General features: G+C 38.5%; 1 protein-coding gene and 1 long non-coding RNA gene across 2 annotated transcripts in view; both read right to left on the reverse strand.

Annotated features, from left to right (window-relative positions):
* LOC137185290 (CMRF35-like molecule 5) overlaps positions 1 to 22,012 on the reverse strand; it is an 86,156-nt gene that overhangs the window by 27,834 nt on the left and 36,310 nt on the right. The gene's annotated exons all lie outside the window — the stretch shown is intronic.
* Positions 20,598 to 21,741, reverse strand: LOC137185417 (uncharacterized). The gene is made up of 2 exons (XR_010928865.1): positions 21,521 to 21,741; positions 20,598 to 21,235 (listed from the first exon to the last, which is right to left on the reverse strand). It is a non-coding gene; the product is annotated as an uncharacterized lncRNA (long non-coding RNA).

The raw sequence follows: 22,012 nt of genomic DNA on the forward strand, positions 1-22,012 counted from the left end.
TCCAGAAGCAGTTTGTGCTGCAGCTTTACAGACACAGTCAGGTAATCAGTCCTCACCTGATAAGAAGCAGAAGAACAGAACATGGTGGATATTCATTCTGAGTTTGATCCTGATGCAGAAAATCATCAAACTGTCAGAGAACTGCCTCTATATGTCTGTCTGATCAATCAGGAAGCTGAAGATGCTTTAAGTTAACACTCATTCCTTTTTCTATCTCTCTCTTAAAACCTTTTCTTTCTTTTGGCGATCTGGAGACAGTTCTACATGCTTTTATAACCTCATGTCTCGATTACTGCAACTCCTTTAAATTGGGAGTGAGTCAGTCCTTCCTGTCTCGTCTGAAAGTGGTTCAAAATGCAGCAGCGACAGTCCTGACTGGAACAAAAGAAGAGAGATCACCCTGTACTGACCTCCCTCCACTGGTTACCAGTGAAATATGGGTCTAACAGTTCACTTCATGGAAATTGTAAGTTATATCAACTTCATTGGAAGTTGGTCCCACCTTCCCTCTCTTTGTCTCTTCTGTCTCCGTCCCTCTCTCTCTCTCTCATGTAAAATTTGATTTGCCTTTTTTCTGTGTTTACAACATAGTGATGATGATGATTGTTAAAGGTACATTAATGAATGAATCATTTTATTTTCGATCCATTATATGACCTATATGACCTCTATGGAATTATTCAGACACATTAAACACCAACAAACCAAACATTCCAGTATGTAAACACACCAGCATCTCACAGCACAATATATTGACCTCATACAAATACAAAATACAAAAATCTTTACATAATGTATAATATCCCTGGAGATATCCAACAATGAAGATTAAATAAATACATACACACAGCCTCACAGTTATGAACACAAGTGTAATATTAATTTATGTAGATCAGTGGTTTCCTGATGAAGCTGCTGTGAATCTGACTGAAGATAAGGATAATCACTTTACCCCATTTAACATTTATGATCACCATATAAACATTGAATATATAGTTATAAGGTATAAGAGCATTTTATTAATGCCCCGTACTTATTATAACTTCTCCCATGAAGATATATTTTATATTATTACAACTGAGTTTTACTATATTGTCATTCATTATCTGTTTATACAGCAGCAAACACTTCTGGGTGCCAACAGGAGTTATAACCATTTATTAAATATCTATTAACTGCTTATAAATGATAAATATGGGTACATAAAATCCAGTGTTACCAATATATTTTCAAATCATAAATCAAACAAACTGAAGGAAGCAACATGATATTGTTCGGTGAAGCCTTTGTTCAGAAATGGAAGAATATGTCAGCGAGAGATTTCCTGGCTCTTACCGAGACTTGGCAAGAAAAAACAGTGTGTTCCTTTCCTCTCTAAAATGCATCAGACAGCCTCGACTGGAACAAAAAAGAGAGCTGACCCTGTAATGATCTCCCTCCACTGGTTACCCGTGATATATGGGTCTAACTTCAATTGAAGTTGGTGTATTTTCATCACTCAATCGACTTAATTGGAAATTGTAAGTTACACCAACTTCATTGGAAGTTGGTCTCACCTTCCCTGTCTCTGTTTCCCTTCCCCTCCTCTCATTTCTCATGTATATATGTATATATATATATATATATATATATATATATATATATATATATATATATATATATATATATATATATATATATATATATATATACACACACAGTACAGACCAAAAGTTTGGACACACCTTCTCATTCAAAGAGTTTTCTTTATTTTCATGACTATGAAAATTGTAGATTCACACTGAAGGCATCAAAACTATGAATTAACACATGTGGAATTATATACTTAACAAAAAAGTGTGAAACAACTGAAAATATGTCTTATATTATAGTTTCTTCAAAGTAGCCACCTTTTGCTCTGATTACTGCTTCGCACACTCTTGGCATTCTCTTGATGAGCTTCAAGAGGTAGTCACCTGAAATGGTCTTCCAACAGTCTTGAAGGAGTTCCCAGAGATGCTTAGCACTTTTTGGCCCTTTTGCCTTCACTCTGCGGTCCAGCTCACCCCAAATCATCTCGATTGGGTTCAGGTCCGGTGACTATGGAGGCCGGGTCATCTGGCGCAGCACCCCATCACTCTCCTTCTTGGTCAAATAGCCCTTACACAGCCTGGAGGTGTGTTTGGGGTCATTGTCCTGTTGAAAAATAAATGATGGTCCAACTAAATGCAAACCGGATGGAATAGCATGCCGCTGCAAGATGCTGTGGTAGCCATGCTGGTTCAGTATGCCTTCAATTTGGAATAAATCCCCAACAGTGTCACCAGCAAAGCACCCCCACACCATCACACCTCCTCCTCCATGCTTTACGGTGGGAACCAGGCATGTAGAGTCCATCCGTTCACCTTTTCTGCGTCGCACAAAGACACGGTGGTTGGAACCAAAGATCTCAAATTTGGACCAAAGCACAGATTTCCACTGGTTTAATGTCCATTCCTTGTGTTCTTTAGCCCAAACAAGTCTCTTCTGCTTGTTGCCTGTCCTTAGCAGTGGTTTCCTAGCAGCTATTCTACCATGAAGGCCTGATTCACACAGTCTCCTCTTAACAGTTGTTCTAGAGATGTGTCTGCTGCTAGAACTCTGTGTGGCATTGACCTGGTCTCTAATCTGAGCTGCTGTTAACCTGCGATGTCTGAGGCTGGTGACTCGGATGAACTTATCCTCCGCAGCAGAGGTGACTCTTGGTCTTCCTTTCCTGGGGCGGTCCTCATGTGAGCCAGTTTCTTTGTAGCACTTGATGGTTTTTGCGACTGCACTTGGGGACACTTTCAAAGTTTTCCCAATTTTTCAGACTGACTGACCTTCAGTTCTTAAAGTAATGATGGCCACTCGTTTTTCTTTACTTAGCTGCTTTTTTCTTGCCATAATACAAATTCTAACAGTCTATTCAGTAGGACTATCAGCTGTGTATCCACCTGACTTCTGCACAACACAACTGATGGTCCCAACCCCATTTATAAGGCAAGAAATCCCACTTATTAAACCTGACAGGGCACACCTGTGAAGTGAAAACCATTTCAGGTGACTACCTCTTGAAGCTCATCAAGAGAATGCAGAGTGTGTGCAAAGCAGTAATCAGAGCAAAAGGTGGCTACTTTGAAGAAACTAGAATATAAGGCGTATTTTCAGTTGTTTTACACTTTTTTGTTAAGTACATATTTCCACATGTGTTAATTCATAGTTTTGATGCCTTCAGTGTGAATCTACAATGTCAATAGTCATGAAAAGAAAGGAAACTCATTGAATGAGAAGGTGTGTCCAAACTTTTGGTCTGTACTGTATGTATATAAATGTTGGGACTTAGTAGGAGCAGTTTTTGTTATTAGCAATGATTAAGAATTATCAAAAATAATTATTAATGATTAAAAATCAGTAAAGTAAATTAATGTAAATTAATAACAACGGGGCACCACCCTGAGATCACGGACCAACAACCAAAAGTGAAAGCAGTTAAAAGAGGGTGTTCACTTTAAAATCCGGTGTTAACAATATATTTTCAAATCATAAATCAAACAAACCGAAGAAAGCAACATGAAATTGTTCAGTGAAGCCTTTGTTCAGAAAAGGAAGAATATGTCAGCGAGAGATTTCCTGGCTCTTACCGAGACTTGGCAAGAAAAAACATGTAGGAAACTAAAGGCCTCTCTTGCAGTGGCTACAGTCAATGTTCATGGGTCCACTATATCTGAATATGGTATCCTATAATATCTGGACTAAAAACACTCATCGTATCAATCTGTTCAACTATTGTGTTAATTAAGATGTTAACTTACACTTTGGTGTGAGTTCGAGAAGTGAGCGCTTGTGATTTGTATGTAAATATTGGCATTAATGTAGACTAGCTTGCTGTGTATGAGTAGAGCACCCATTCAGTGGAAATAGTGCAGGGTGAAGAATTAGGTTTTCAGTTATTGTCTGCTATCCGTCTCGTTATGTCATTTCATTTATTTTCACACTAAATCATATGTTAAGAGTGCCATATTTAAATTAAACATGCATTAATTTGTAATTTTCTTATCGTTTTTATTCTTTTGCACTATTTATTTTGAACATACTACAACATATTTCCTAAAAAAAAGTTTACTTTCACTGCTTTGCAAGGTTATGGAGCCAGCAGCCAGTGTAGTGGACCAGCAACAGAGATGAAACCTCCAAACTGTCAGGAGGCAAATGTAACAGGGTGGACCTGTATCGGCCTGATTTTGAATGCAGTGATTGACACTATTATTGTTTAGCACCTATTGTGTGTCCTGTGGGTGTGGTCTTCATGTGTGGTGGGGTGAATTGCATGGTGATGGGCTGATGGTATACAGGTGTGCTTGGGTGTGACCTTCAATCTGCAATTACTTAACCAACCACACACACTAGAGTCAGTCACTTTGTTTGTCTTCTTTTGTGTGTAGATGCAGAGTTTAATGGTTGGATTTGATGTAGTTTTGAAGTGCTTCCCTGTGCTTCGCCACACGCAGGAAGAGGTTGAGCACACCCAACCACAGGCGTCCTATTCCCTCCTGTCTAACTGACTTAGCTCCCCCGGCTTTGGTCTTGTTTTACCTCTATTTATTTATTAGCAGCTATTTAATAAAATATTGGGATTTTTTTTTTTTAACTACACGGTCTGTTGTTTTTTTGCCCATTTTATACACTGGTTGGTCAAATCTGATCTGGGTGTTTTACAGAAACCGATCACAAATAATGAAAGTAACAACACCAAATCTCCGCAGGGAAGCAAGTGAAACAACAGGCAGGAGCCCCAGTTTGAACTAATATCACAGAGAGCGATATGAGTCGAGAAAAGAAGCTCCGTGTGTCACCAACTTCCTGTGCTGGAGTTCCCCACCAGAGAGGCTCCCTTCCCCGGCATGCACCGCGCAGGCTGACCCACAGTGATGACACTTCATGTCTGTGACATATTCTACAAATACAGACATTGAAACTATAGTGAGCTGCACATGAAACATATGGCTCATGTGGGCTGTGTGGCTGCTCTAATCTGTTAACATGGGCGCCAAAATGAAAAGCAAGTTCCGTGATTCACATGTGCTGCTCACGCAGGCTATGTCCCAGGCATTAGACATGGAGCTCCACAAGGTTCTGTACTAGGACCAATACTATTCAGCTTATATTTGCTACCTTTAGGTAATATTATTAAGAAACACTCCATACATTTTCATTGTTTTGCAGATGATACCCAATTATATTTATCAATGAAGTAAGATGAATCCAACCAGTTAACTAGACTCCAAGCATGCTTTGAGGACATTAAGACCTGGATGACCTGCAATTTTCTGCTACTAAACTCAGACAAAAGTGAAGTTATTGTGCTTGGCCCTAAACACCTTAGAAACACATCATCTAATGATATAGCTACTCTTGATGGCATTACCCTGGCCTCCAGCACCACTGTAAGGAATCTGGGAGTTATCTTTGATCAGGATATGTCCTTCAACTCCCACATAAAACAAATTTCAAGGACTGCCTTTTTTCACTTACGCAATATTGCAAAATTCAGGCAAATCTTCTTCTAGGCTGGATTATTGCAATTCCTTATTATCAGGCTGCCCTAACAAGTCACTAAAGACTCTCCAGCTGGTCCAGAATGTAGCTGCAAGTGTACTGACAAAAACTAGTGTAGCAGAATGGAAATGTATTCCTGTCTGGTCTAAGCAGGACTTTAGTGTTTTGCTTTCTTGATTACTTCGGCGATCACTAGCCAATCATCGTCTGTGGGCACTCTATAAAGGCAGGTAGCTGTTTTCTGAGCACTCCCCTGACATTGAATGCACGCCCCGTCTTCTGTTCACCTGAATTCTGCAATAGCTACAGGTATGGGAATAGTTTCTGTGTTTGGTCCTTAGAGTATCCTCTCATGCTGTTGCTCATATTAGACTTTTATGATTTTGTAGATCCCTCTGTGGTGATTCACCTCCCTTGGAAGTGACCCTCTCACAGATCACTGTTGGTAGGTCCACTTCTCCCTTGCTGTGCAATTTTATTATGCTGCGTGTAGTAAATGAAAGAATGAATGAATAGTTTATTTTGGTCAAATATAAAAAGGAACGAAACAACAATATATGTGTGGATATGCAACTGACAAAAACATCATCATCCATGTTTATACCAATCCATTTCACACAATAAAAAAATCACACAATCAATTACCCAAAAAGGAATAGGCTGAAGCCCAAGGCTTATTTTTTCCTATCCTATATAATCCATAAGATTACCCAGAATATCAGCAGTATGAAAGAAAGAAAAAACAAAAATTTATACCTTGTAGTTACCCTGTAACTAAATGTAACAAGGGGGGAACTAACAGTGCTTTAGATTACAGCCTGCATACCCTGTCTAAGTTAGGCTAACTGTCGTCAAGTCCTGTAGTGGAAAAAGCCTGAAAACCACCACAGCTGAAGTCCAACTGAAATCACATGTAATCATCCCTCTTTGCAGTCAAAAGTAATGTTTTTAAATATTGGTAAGAGTTTTATTTTAATAGGTCTTAGCTTGAGGGTCGTGTCAGTATCTGTGTTTGATTGACAGCATCTGGCAGGTGAGTGCTGGTGTTTTTATTTTTTATTTTTATGTTATTTAATCTTTATTTAACCAGGTAAAATCCAATTGAGGTTAGCAGTCTCTTTTTCAAGGAAAAGCTGGCCATGATGGCAGCATTACAAGTTTCAGACAGGACAACAGAACATCTGGAACACAAATAAAACAATACTAAACACCAAATGACGATATATGAAGGCTCAAAGAACAGAGTAAACTGCTGTAGCAACATATCATGGACAGACAGCATGTTGTCAGCAGTGGTGTTGAAGAATAAGAACCAAACCAGCATCTAACAGGTCTGAAGTGACATTTGCAAGTATGTTTACATGCCCTTTAATGTGCTGCAGCTGAGCAGCTAATTAGCTATCTAGCTGCTAACTGATGTTAGCTTTTCCCGAGTGAATGTTTGTTTGGTGACTCATTCAACAAGCTAAGGTGCAGGAAAAGACGGGCGTTCATGTTTTTAAGTTAGATAAGAAGGAGACTTTAGCAGGAAAGCTAATGTGGGTTGTTGTTGAGAGTCTGTGGCTGTTGTGTTGTGTAACAGGATGCTATCAGGCTCAGTGTGACTGTTTGCTCTGACTGTGATAGAATGAGACATTATTGCTTTATGAAAAGATTTGATTTTCTGTATAGAAATAAGGACTCCAGCAGTAGTGGGAAGTAACTAAGTACATTTACTCAAGTACTATACTTTCTACATTCTACTCCACTACATTTATTAGACAGCTTTAGTCACTTTCCAGATGAAGATTTTACATAAAATATTTTAATATTCTGTTGTTTAAATTATCTGCTTATAATATGATGCAGTACTATTACTATTAATCTACCCAAAGTATCTAAAGTTGGTTGCACATTGATGAACTACAACATTTAAACACTCTTACATGTATTTCTTAATGATAAAAACAATCAATATGATAGACAATAATAATATAACAGTATAAAAGAAGCCAGTCTGCATAGTGAGTATTTCACTTTCGATATTTTAAAGGAATACTATGCAGGATTTGTCAGTTGCTGTTTGTAAACATAATATTCAAAGTTGGCCCCTCCTCCCCAGCTTACTGACACCAGAGCACGGGTGAGGGACAGAGAGAAAGATCAGCAGTGGTCGAGCGAGCTAGAGAGTGAATGAAGAGAGGGAGCGGCGGTAGCAAGAACAAAGCAGTGAATCAGAGAAATAAAACATTCTTTTCTGATTGTTTTTTTTTTTATCAATGGTTAAGTTCTAAAGCCCAAATAAACACACCCACACCTCCGCAAACCTCCACACAACCCTGCAGGAAGGTGCCACATTGCTGGATTTTGTGTGAATGCAGCTGAAGCTTCATCCTGTCTGCTGTGGTGTCTATGCTCTGTGTGTGTAGCTCAGACCCGCCCTGGGTCAAACAGACACGGACAGAGAGCATTTAGGGGAAACACTGAAGCACATAACCTGGTCGATACACTACGAGTCCCGACCTCACAACCTGCACGCTGTTATTGGGTGGGGGCTAAACACCCACTGCCCAAAGGCAGAAATGTCCCAGACATGGCAAAATAATAAGAAAATAAGAAACTACAGGGAGAGGGCAGAGTCTGCAGATAAATACGCTGCCACATACTTCTAATGGGTCATAAATGATGATTGAGAGGGATTATTTTTGTATGAGTTTATACCTTGTTTTTAAGGAAAATCCTCCATAGCATGCCTTTAAGTACATTGTTGATTATACTTCCACACTTTAATTTAAGTAACATTTTGAATTCAAGATTTTTACTTGAAATGGAGTATTTTAGGCTAGAGTATTTTTACTTTTACTTAATTAAAGGATCTGAATACTTCTTCCACCACTGAACTCCAGCTACATAAGAGGATGATGGGATGGTATTTATTCGAAAAATTGCAAAACTAGGGGGCACCATCATGAAACCAAAGAATTTAAAATATAAATCAATCAATATAAATCCCTTTGGGTTTCAGATTTTTTATATATATATATTGATTGTTACAGCTTTAAATGAACAGAATAAATCTGTTAGGTGGGTTAATTAGTCTGTAAATTAGACCAGTGGGTCTGAGACTATGAGAGCAGAAGAGCCAGAGACGCTATTACTGCTTTTCACCATTTTATCTTCATTTTTTCATCAATGTGAGTGAAACAAATAATCTTTTATCATTAAGGTGTTTGTTTCATGTCTCTTGAGCATCCTTGAAACACAATCATGGGTCCAGATATTGTCATACAATATCATTTAGCCTTGAATGATACAACATGGACACTGAAATTTACTTATTCTTCACATGAAACATGGGGTAGACATCATAAAAAGGGCAAATATTTTTGTGTGATGGACATGTCTCATGATCCCCAAAATCATCTCTGGAGGTCCCTGCAGGATCCTGAGCCCCAGCTTGAAAAAAAACACAGATTTGTCTGATGATGATTAAACACTTTGGTGCTGCTTAGAGCTCCTATACTGCCTCCTTCTGACAGCTCCAAAGAATTACACAACTAGAGCTTTAACTCTGAATAAATCCGGAATCTCACTGTTAATTGAATTAAAGGCTCTGAAATTTAAAGGTTTTGTTGACTTTAAAAGGGTTCAAATTATGTAAGGAGGCAAAAAATCAGTTATTCCCCCTTAAAGAATCCAAAAGTTGTTTAAAATGAGAGAAAGTCGATGTGATTTGAGAGAAATTTGCATGTTCAAAAAGCACTGAGTGAGGGCTGATATAAAAAGTCATTGTATTTCAGCGAAATACAATTCGAAAAGATATTCTCTCATTTGGTGTTGTAATGATGGTGGTGGAGGGCGCTGTCTAACACATCAGTCCTAAATCTCTCATAGCAGCCAAGGCCTGCTTGTTGCGTTAACTGACAAAGTTTTGGTGATTCAACACTCAGGTTTTACTGATGCACATAAACATTTGAGTGATCTTGCCTGTCAGCTGACAGCAAATGTGAACTCTGAATGGAACAAGTGCTTTGAAGTCACTGGAGTAAAAGTACAAGTAAATGTCTAGAAGGGGTCACTGTTGGTGGTAAATGCCCTAGAAATGATGATGTGTCCATGAAACACATCCTGCGTAATACCAGTAGTGAGACAGCAGGTGATGCTCCAGTGAAGTCACACAGTGATACTTACAAGCCTTTGTGCAGTAAAATACGTAGGGATAAACACAAAGTATGTGATGAGAGTTAGTGGTTAATGCCCTTGAGGTCATGATGTGTCCATGAAAGTAATCTTGTGTAGCCCTAGTACCCAGCCACAAGGTGGTGCTACAGTGAAAACAAATATTGCTACTGATAAGCCACTGTACAGTCAAGTATTGAGAAGTAAATGCAAGATATGTGATGCCACAAATATACTAAGAAATGAGTGTTTGGACAGAGATCCAGTTAAGAGTACTCATCACATAGATGATTCATATTCCAAAAAGAAGTGTTTTGGCATAATGAAAAAATCTGACAAATGTGCATCTTCAAACAACTCATCTGTTTTGATCAATGAAAGAGAGAATGTAAGAGTGTCCAATTTGAATGCAGATGAAGTTACTCTGATGAGTGGATCTGAGGCTTCAAACTTTGAATTTAGTCCTTTGATGATACAACAACAAAAGAAGCTGAAACTGAATATTCTCTAGTCAAATGAAGACTGTAGCAGAAAAGAATCAGTTTTAATGGAAACAAAAACTATTGCAGGTGATGCTGACTGCTTTTTTAGAGCTCTATCATTTGTTATAAGTGGGAATGAAAATAGTCAGAAAAATATCACTTGTCATGGTTAAGCATATAAAGAAGAATTCATTTGCCTTCATTAATTGTCTTTGACATGAGTTTTCTTCTGTTGAGGGTTATTTGAATGAATCATGCATGAAGTATGTTTGGGCAAGTGAGGTGGAAATACAGGCAGCTGCTGACCTATTTGGTGTTCATGTTTTCATGTACAGTAGGAATAAGTGGTTTTAGTACTGCACATCTGAGCAGCAATCAAATGAGGATGGAGCAATTTACCTGAAACACTGCAACTAATGTCATTATGAAGTGTCAAAGAAGTGTGTACCTCTCTGTGCAAGAAATATTCAACCTCCAAGGACAATAGTGTATCAAATCAGTGCAAACTGGAAAGAAAAAAAAGCTATGTGACAAAAACATGCTATTAAGAAATTAGACAGTTCAGAGAGAATTTTGTAGATACCATGAGGGTGTCCAGTACATAGGAAAAAAATAAACATGAGCAAAGTGAAATATGCAAGTGATTAACAACACCAGAAGAATGTCAGAGCGTTAAGTGTAAATAGGTGCAAAACTGACAAATTTCATGGAGAAAAGAGTAAGAAATATAGAGAGAAGAATGAAAACACGTAAATTAAGGCAAGACATTGACTTTGTGATTGAACAGTTTAAAGTAAGCACTGGTCCAGAATATGTATGAACAGTATGTCATTGGCAGCGAGTCCAACATAAGGGGATAAAATGTAAAAAAAGGAGGTATATGCCAAAAAAGGAATACAAGTGTGTAGTAAATGTATAATTGAAACATATTTTCACAAACGTATTGATATTTATCTTCAAGACTGTATTTTCAAAAAGGGACCCATTAGTGAGTTATGGATTTGTTTCACTTGTCATTGAAAATTTCTTGTTGGTAAAATTCCTGAAGAAAACATTATGAACAATTTGGCTTTAGATCCTATTCCACCTCAGCTAAATGGTTCACTCAATATAACAACACTTGATTGCAATGTACATTCCATTCATGAAAGTGCTTGCTTTGCCAAAAGGTGGACAAAATGGTGTTCATTGACCAGTTATATGTGCGCCATCCAATATTACAAGGGTGACTGATGTTCTTCCAAGACCAGATAATCATGATCTTATGATTTATGTCAAACTGAAAAGAAACTTAACTTACAAAGGACATTATGAATATCAGTATACTCACACAGATAAAATACAGGGAGCACTGGCATATTTGAAAGAATGCAACAAATGATATAAACATGCAAATCAAGTAAATGTGAGGAAGAAGCCGACGATGATGATGATGATGATGATACATCAAAACGTGTGTAAAGACAAAATCCAAAGTGCTAACGTACAATTAGAAGATGAATCCACTGATGAATCATTACATGAAAGACAGCAACATGACATGTTCATGGTCACATTTGCAACCAGTTGATATTGCACAAGAAGTTTTGGATCTGCACTTTGATGACATTTTATCTGTCGCACCAGCAGAAGGCAACAATCCTCTGATATTATTAACTGAAACCAACAAAGCAAAATGTTTCCCACCTCTGAAATGTTAACAAACAAAGATTCACTTGGAAGCATTTTAAACTTTGATGAAGGATATGAATTTCTGAAATCTATACGAGGTACACCTGCTTGTTGGCAATCTGTACAAAAGGATTTATTTGTTATGGTGAGACAACTGGGTATTCCTAGATGGTTTTGCTCATTCTCGTCTGCTGATTTGTGATGGACAGAACTTCTACAAAGTATAATGAAACAAGAAGCCCAAAAATGCATTGATGACCTGGACTTGTCTGACACATTGGACATGTTAAAAAGGAATCCTGTGACAGCTGCAAGAATGTTTGATGGTTCCACTGTTTCCTATCATGTCGCCAGCTCAGCCAATTGGTAAAATAGTTGATTACTTCTATCGTATTGAATTTCAATAGCATGGAAGTCCACAAACCCATTGTTTGTTGTGGGTTGAGAATGTGCTTCAAATTGACCAAGATGATGAAATATGTAGCATTCATGGATCAATGTGTGACATGTGAAATGCCACCAGAGACAGATCAGTAAATGTATGAAACTGTGTCCATTGTAAAACAACACAGCAAAAGGGACTCAAAACATGCAAAAAGAAGGGAACAACTTGTAGATTCAAATTTCCACACCCACAAAGCAACAAGACATTTATCACAAGAAGTAATCCTGATGACAAACAAGATAAGAAATGCAATAATGACCGGTGTGATAAAAGTAAGGATTGTGAAACTTGTATCAAAGAAAAACAAGAAATGCAAAGAGAGCATGCAGCAGCTATTATGAAACAAGTGAAAGAACTGTTCAAGTTCACTGTTGACTCTTTGCTTCTATTGGTATATTTCAAGAAATATTTAAAGCAGTGTACAAAAAGCTGACAAAGAAAACCAGCATTCTTTTGAAAAGAAGTTTATGATATCTGGATGAATCAATACAACTGTGAACTTTTACAAAACTGGAATCCTAATATGGACATTCTATATGTTGTTGATGCATATAGCTGTATAATTTACATAATATCCTATATTTCAAAAGCTGAGCCCACATACCTTGTAGTTACCCTGTAACTACATGTAAGAAGGGGTGAACAACCTACATAACTTACGCTGTAACTACAGAGGACAAAATTGGAATCCCAATATGGACATTCTATATGTTGTTGATACATATAGTTGTATAGTTTACATAATATGCTATATTACAAAAGCTGAGCCCGTATACCCTGTAGTTACCCTGTAACTTAATGTAACAAGAGGAGAACTAACAGTGCTTTAGATTACAGCCCACATACACTGTACTTTCCCTGTAACTACGCGTAACAAGGGGTGAACAACCTACATAACTTACGCTGTAACTACAGAGGACAAAATTGGAATCCCAATATGGACATTCTATATGTTGTTGATACATATAGTTGTATAGTTTACATAATATGCTATATTACAAAAGCTGAGCCCGTATACCCTGTAGTTACCCTGTAACTTAATGTAACAAGAGGAGAACTAACAGTGCTTTAGATTACAGCCCACATACACTGTACTTACCCTGTAACTACGCGTAACAAGGGGTGAATAACCAACATAACTTACTCTGTAACTACAGAGGACAAAATTGGAATCCCAATATGGACATTCTATATGTTGTTGATACATAAAGTTGTATAGTTTACATAATATGCTATATTACAAAAGCTGAGCCCGCATACCCTGTAGTTACCCTGTAACTAAATGTAACAAGGGGAGAACTAACAGTGCTTTAGATTACAGCCCGCATACACTGTACTTACCCTGTAACTACGCGTAACAAGGGGTGAATAACCAACATAACTTACTCTGTAACTACAGAGGACAAAATTTGGATCCCAATATGGACATTCTATATGTTGTTGATGCATATAGCTGTATAGTTTACATAATATCCTATATTTCAAAAGCTGAGCCCACATACCCTATAGTTACCCTGTAACTACACGTAAGAAGGGGTGAATAACCAACATAACTTGCTCTGTAACTACAGAGGACAAAATTGGGATCCCAATATGGACATTCTATATGTTGTTGATACATATAGTTGTACAGTTTACATAATATGCTATATTACAAAAGCTGAGCCCGCATACCCTGTAGTTACCCTGTAACTAAATGTAACAAGGGGAGAACTAACAGTGCTTTAGATTACAGCCCACATACACTGTACTTACCCTGTAACTACGCGTAACAAGGGGTGAATAACCAACATAACTTACTCTGTAACTACAGAGGACAAAATTTGGATCCCAATATGGACATTCTATATGTTGTTGATGCATATAGCTGTATAGTTTACATAATATCCTATATTTCAAAAGCTGAGCCCACATACCCTATAGTTACCCTGTAACTACACGTAAGAAGGGGTGAATAACCAACATAACTTACTCTGTAACTACAGAGGACAAAATTGGGATCCCAATATGGACATTCTATATGTTGTTGATACATATAGTTGTACAGTTTACATAATATGCTATATTACAAAAGCTGAGCCCGCATACCCTGTAGTTACCCTGTAACTAAATGTAACAAGGGGAGAATGTTGGTTATTCACCCCTTCTTACGTGTAGTTACAGGGTAACTACAGGGTATGCGGGCTCAGCTTTTGTAATATAGCATATTATGTAAACTATACAACTATATGTATCAACAACATATAGAATGTGCATATTGGGATTCCAATTTTGTCCTCTGTAGTTACAGAGTAAGTTATGTTGGTTATTCACCCCTTGTTACGCGTAGTTACAGGGTAAGTACAGTGTATGTGGGCTGTAATCTAAAGCACTGTTAGTTCTCCTCTTGTTACATTAAGTTACAGGGTAACTACAGGGTATACGGGCTCAGCTTTTGTAATATAGCATATTATGTAAACTATACAACTATATGTATCAACAACATATAGAATGTCCATATTGGGATTCCAATTTTGTCCTCTGTAGTTACAGAGTAAGTTATGTTGGTTATTCACCCCTTGTTACGCGTAGTTACAGGGTAAGTACAGTGTATGTGGGCTGTAATCTAAAGCACTGTTAGTTCTCCTCCCCTGTAGTTACCCTGTAACTAAATGTAACAAGGGGAGAACTAACAGTGCTTTAGATTACAGCCCACATACACTGTACTTACCCTGTAACTACGCGTAACAAGGGGTGAATAACCAACATAACTTACTCTGTAACTACAGAGGATAATGTGAAAACAGGTTGTTTGAATTTTACTTTCCTCAAAACATAGAAGAACAAACTAAATTAACTACACAGTTTGCAGTCAGAAGAGCATATGAACCATATATATGCGTTCTGATTCATACCTCATGTTTTATCTGTAGTTATATATTTATTTCCTGCGATGAAAGGAGACTGTGCACAGAGCTGAAAAAAGGGTAAGCTTGCACCTTGAGGAGCCATAATGCTAGACGAAAACAAAAGCCAGCATTCAACATTTTAATGATGTCACATCTTGTTCTCCTGTGCCTACATATATGTACGTACTGTACTGGTACACCGTTAATGAAAAACATTACACCGTACATTCTCGTTTGCTGATTTGTGATGGACAGAACTTCTACAAAGTATAATGTAGTTACACCGTAACTACAGAGTAATAACCTTTTTTGCTTTTGGCAATCTGAAGACAGTTTTTCATGCTTTTAACACTGACACCAAACAGAGAGAGCACATCACCACTGTACTGGCCTCCCTCCACTGGATACCAGTGAAATACAGGACTGATTTTAAGCTCTGAATGGTTTGGCACCAGCCTGTCTTCAGTCCATATTCTACATTAAGACCCCTCAGATCCTCTGATCAGTTATTCCTCTCTGTTCCACGTTCCCGGTCAAAATCCAAAAGTGACAAAGCTTTTTCCATCGCTGTTCCCAGACCGTGGAACAGTTTGCCCCTCACCATCAGATCCTCCCCATCTATCACCACTTTTAAATCCCAGCTACAGACCCTCCTTTATAGAATCACTTTTGAGTCCCCCTAATTTTTTTTATAGCATATTAAAATTGTTAATTTTATTTATTACAATTTACTTTACTTACTTTACTTTATTTATCTGTGTGACGGGGCACCCGTGAACGCTCCGTCATGCCCTAACCGGCGTGCGTTTCTCTCTCTCTTGGCCGGAGAGAGCGCGCCAGTGCATGCAGCCAAACTGAGGCACTTCCTGGACACATCATAAATAACGCTTGGTGGCACCCTTAAGAGGGTCATGTGACCGTGGACCATACCATTAATATTGAATGGACTGATATTTTATGATTTATTTTGGTTTGGGGGTATTTGGCCATAGCAATATGGAGGGTGATTAGTGCCATTTTTCCTTTATGCAAAGTATATCATTGATTTTTGAATTTATGTTTGTTGTGATGTCAAATTTGAACGTAGGACACTATAATTTGTTAATTGGTTTGCCCGGGGGAGGGGCTAAGAATATATAAGGGGAGCTCTGCTCATTTAGGGTTGTTGGGTTTTTGGTCGTGGCCGAGTAACAATGTGGGTGACGAGCTGCCAGTGTGAAACCTGTCGTGTAAATACTTTTTTTTGTTATTGGGTTTTTTCCACTCCTGCACTGTAAATATTTTTGCCACTCTTGTTTGGGGAACTTGGTGTGAATAAAAAATCACCACGCTGAAGTTTCTCGTCGTCTGAGCCATCATTGAAAGCGAACCCGCGACAATCTGGCTTTGCTTTGATTCTTCAACTGTGTTTTTACATTTTTCTGTGTCTTTGGTCAACTGTTGTTTTTGAATGTGCTCTATAAATTAATTTGACTTGACTGTTTCTCTGTGTGTTTACAACATGATGATGATGTTGGGACGGGCAGTAGTGTGTTTGGTTATTAGCAATAATTCATAATTATCATAGATAATTATGAATTATGAAAATAAGATATTGTTAACCTTAATCAATAATTCAGGCACCAACTGTTGGATCTGTGAGGAACACAGTTGATTATTTACAATAATTATCAATTATCGAGGATAATTAACTAATTATGACAATAGAATTATTAATATGAATTAACAAATACGGGGCACCACCCAGAAACCGGGACCAATAACCAAACAAGGTAGTCTCATAAATGGGAGTTCAACTAGAATTTTAATATCTGAGAGATATCAACATTCGAGGGTGAACAAAGAAGGGTTGAATTCGAGCTCTGACTCCTTCAATCAGCCACTTTTCACAATATTACACACAATAATGACAGAAGGACTTCTGTCATTATTTATGTTTATTAAACTTAGCAAAATGAACAAAGTTAACAAATGCTTCATTCAATAAACAAGTATTCTAAAATCTAATCCTACCAAACAAAACACAAACAGGTATGTACAGGGTTGGACACATGCAGGGGAATGCATGTGTGTGTGTGCGTGCGTGTGTGTGTGTGTGAGCCTGTGTGTGTGTGTGACAAGATGGCGACCGGACCTGACGTGATGACGTCGTCGGTCTGCGACGTGGACGTGACTATGGGAGGAAGTCACGTCGCGCGAGAACCGGATGGCAGAAGTATGGCGGTGTCTTGGTTAGACAGAAGCAAGACGGCGCCACCTGGTGGACGGCGTCTTGCACTCACCCACTTCTGTGAAAAACACACGTGTCTGATGGCGGATAAGGAAAAACAAAGAGGAAGTGAGAGGAAGAGAAGCGGTTCCTTTGTCCACAGACAGCGTGTGTACGGACGGCAGTCTGTAACGCATGTTGTCTGGTTTCTGACCGACAAAGCAACTTACTTCCTGACTCACGATGACACAAACACAGCAGTAGTCCCGAGCGGGACAAACACAAAACAGTTTAGCGTGGTGAACACAACTAAACAGGCAGCAAACTTAAAATACTCCAAAGAGTAAAGCAGGAAAAATGGACTCGGCGGTCCGTCAACAACACAACAAAACAATAGCAAAAGCTAAGAGCTAAATGCTAAACAACAGCAACTGATGCTGATAGGAACACACAACTAACACTGCCTCTGCCCAGACTTATGCCTCTTACTTGGTCGCTTCAGAAAGCGAGCAGGGTGTGTGTGTAGTCCGTCTTTATGTCCGGCTTTGTCCTGGGCTCGGATGCAGACGGTGGCCGTTCTCACACGGTCGGCAAAAAGCACAGCAGCTGGCTCTCAGCGGCGTGGCGGAGAGAACAGCAGAGTCGACTTGGTGAAGAAGTTTCTTCCTTCTCGAGGGAGTTTGAGGATGCTGGTTGCAGCAGCGGTCTCTCTCGGATCCGGGAATGTGTTCGGGTGAACACGGGTGAAGTCTCGTCTCGTCCGGCGAGGGGAGTCTTCGATGAGGGGAAAACAAGTGTGTGGGGTACCCCCTTTAGTCAGCTGACTCACAGAGGAACAGAAGTTACCCCTAGCTCAGTGACATGGGAAAGGCGTGTGCTTCAGGGCACGTTCAGTTTTAAAGGGGCGGTGATGTCACGGCTGCGTCATCAGGACGCTCCATTGTGCAGGAGCGTCTCCGCCAATGAGACTGTATGTTGACTGTTCCCTGCTGAGGTGTGAAAATCGCAAAGCATCCTTGGAAATGGAGTTTGCAATGGACTCCCATTGTCTGTAAACAGCATTTTGGCGCTATTCCTTTGTCGCAGGGGAAACAAAGGAACAAGCACCTCGTGGTCAGGCCTCACAGGTTACATGTAGGCCTTCTCTGTGTGACCTCATGGTCTGAGGCCCAACAATGATGATGATGATGATGATGATGATGACGACAGTTAAAGGTACATGAATGAATGAATAGTTTTATTTTGGACCAGTTATGTGACACATTATTCAGACACATTAAACACCAACAAACCAAACATTCCAGTATGTAAACACACCAGCATCTCAAAGCACAATACATTTTACTTCATACAGATCTTTACATACTGTATAATATCCCAGGATATATCCAACAATGAAGATTAAATAAATATATACACACAGCCTCACAGATATGAATTTAATGTAATATTAATTTGTGTAGATCAGTGGGTTCATATTGAAACTGCTGTGAATCCTCTTTGACAAATCTGACTGAGGATAAGGATAATCACTTTACCTCATTTATGAGCACAATATTAACACTGAATATATAGTTATAAGGTATAAGGGCATTTTATTAATGCTCAGTATTCATTATCACTTCTCATATGAGGACATATTTTATATGAAGGTGTTTAACCCTTTGTTTCCCACACCAAAGAATGTGTTTGCTCCCATCAATTTGCTTCTGAAGGTTTCTCATGAACTTTAAAATGTATTGCACATTTCTTATTTGTAAATTAAGAAATGTATGATGTGAACAGCTACATTTGAGATTTATGTTTGGTTATATTTATGTAGACTTTACTTGCCAAAGAAATACACCTACCATGAGCATTTATTAGAACTCTGAAAATGTCAGACATGAACACTAACCGCTGATTAGTGGACGACCTGCTCTACCTCCTCAGTCACAGCCACCCTGTGAAGTATAATGAAAACAGCTGAAACAAGCCGACTTCAATGCTCTGCCTGAAAGCTGTGCTCCATTTTTGAAAAAAGCTCCTCATAAATATCACATTATAAAGTGACTGAAAATAATGATTACAGTCCAGAAAACATGTGATGCAACATGTGATGTCAAACAGGAAAAGGTAGCAGCTCAGATTAAGAAGCTGCAGCCTTCAGAACAATTCGACAATCAAATGTCAAAGCTCTCTGTGTGTTAAGTGTCTTTTTCAATACTACCACTAGGAGGCATCAGAGTCAGACTCTGAATTTTTCACAGACTGGCTGTAAAATAACTCACTATGGTGGACAGACCTTCTTACAATATTGCTGCTGGAGCAGCAGTCACTTCCTATCTAAAGAGGTTCAGATTCATCATGATGAGGAGATGAGATCTTTTTTAGATTTAAATGTGTCCCAAACTAAAGAAATGATAATCTCACCACAACACACAGACAGTTCCAACAATCATTCTTGGCTTCAGTAAGTGTTGAACTCATCCAAATCTACAAATACTTGGGAACTGTGTTTGATGACAGATTGAGATTTAGTGACAGTACAGATGTTATTGTGAAAAAGGCTCAGCAGCGTCTGAGCTGCAAACTAAACTCCTTTAGAATCGATCGGAGAATATTGACAACATTTTATTGAAGTTATCCTTTTATTGAAAGTATTCTAACTGCTGGTTTACATTTGTCAAAAGGACAAGAATCAATTGCAACATGTTGTCAACCTCAGCTCTAAAATTATTGGCAAAACACAAAGATCCCTGTTACATCTTAATACTGAACAAGTCCTCAACAAAGCAGAGAAGATTATCAGCAACCCCACACATGATGTCCTCCATGACTACTTTAACCTGATGCCATCAGGAATGTGTTTTAGGTCTCCTGCATGTAAAACAAACAGAAGGAAGTTTTTTTTTCCAGAAGCCATCAGACTTGTGAATTCTAGAAATGACCTTCATATACGACAAAACTGTTTCACAGTAATGTTGTGTTATCAAACATAATCTCTGCCTGGATGATGTTCACAGAAATTAATGAAGCTACATTTCTATGTGTCTCTGCAGTGGGAGGGATGAGGTCGGGTGGATGTTGATGTTGAGCTTCAAGTCACTGCAGACTTTTTTCTGTATTAAACAGAGACCAGGATCTTTCTCTGACCTGAACCAAGTGCTGCTAGAGTCTGAACACAACCACAAACACTTTCATACTGCTGGAGTTTCTACCAGCAGAGATTTTACTGCATCAGATATCTTGGTGGAAAAAGAGACTAGGTACATTGTCTCTGAACATTTCACTCATATGTTCAGTATCAACATTTTTGCAACTTAAACACATTAATTAACAAAATTTTTCATCATGTTGAGAGAAAATGTGATTCAGCAGCATTACGTTTCTAATAAAACATATTTGCTGTTACAATTGAGTCGAATATGAATGTAATTTCTAGGAGACAGAGTTGGCTCAAAGTGTAGAAGAACAATATCAAACAACATCTACATTTATGAAGACAGAATGAACATTTCAGAATAAGCAAGTAAGAAGAAACATGATCAGTTGTGTGTCATCAGCATAGAGGTGAATAATAGCATGTTTATAGTTAATATTGGCTGATTAAAAAAAGAAAGAAAGAAAGTAGAACAACCTGGAATCTTGCAGCACATGTTAACCTGCACAGTACAGAATCCAGATCCAAATTCAAACATCATCATGTGTTTGCTGTGAGTGTAGAGTAGGTTTGGTCCGTATCCCTGCTGTCTGGATCCAGGCTCTGGTAGATGTTGTCTTCATATGTGGAGACTGGAGGACACTTCTCATCGCTGACAGAATGGTTCTCATAGGTGACACATAACTGAAAATAAAACAGGAATGACATCAAACCTAATATAGCAGTAACCAGAGTAACAGACCAGATATGGTGTTCTTCTTAGACAATTGTTTTCTGATATTTTAGTGATAACAACTGGACAGGCTAGAGGTCTATTAACAATAATTATGATTTTATTTAATTATAGCTTTGTTCATACTAGTGACATAGTTGCAGACATGAGATTTTTTATTCCTAACTGCAAAAATAAAATGTATAAATGCCAACAGTAAGAGTTAACATGAGACATACAGAGTTAAAGGAAGTCACCTCCATGTTTCTGCTGTCTGAGGTTCCTCTGGTGTTCAAACCAGAGTTCCTCCTCTTCTTCAATTTGTGGAGGAGCAGCAGAACAACAGCCAACAGCACAACAATCACAGCCACACATACAGCCAGAGGCCAGAAGGCATGTGGACGAGAGACATCAGAGACAGCTGGGAAGGAAGAGAGAGAGAGACATGTAGTAGTTTGAAAGACTGGGATCTTTTGTCTTGTATTAGAAGCGTTAACGTTCCCTGTGGAGTTTTTGACCACACATAGCTTGTTTTTACATGTGGATCTACGTTGTGTACACGTGGTTGACGTGATACACAATCCTGCCAGTGGTTTCACATCATCCCACTGATCTACAGGATGCAGGAACCTGCCCAGAAACGCAGCAATGCACCAACAAAAGCAGGAGAGAAGAAGACCGCAAGCAATGCAAGATTTAAAATACTTTATATAATCTGCTTTGCAAATATTTTATGATTGAGGAAACAT

Source organism: Thunnus thynnus, chromosome 6 (assembly GCF_963924715.1).
Source record: "Thunnus thynnus chromosome 6, fThuThy2.1, whole genome shotgun sequence".
Classification (NCBI taxonomy): Eukaryota; Metazoa; Chordata; class Actinopteri; order Scombriformes; family Scombridae; genus Thunnus; species Thunnus thynnus.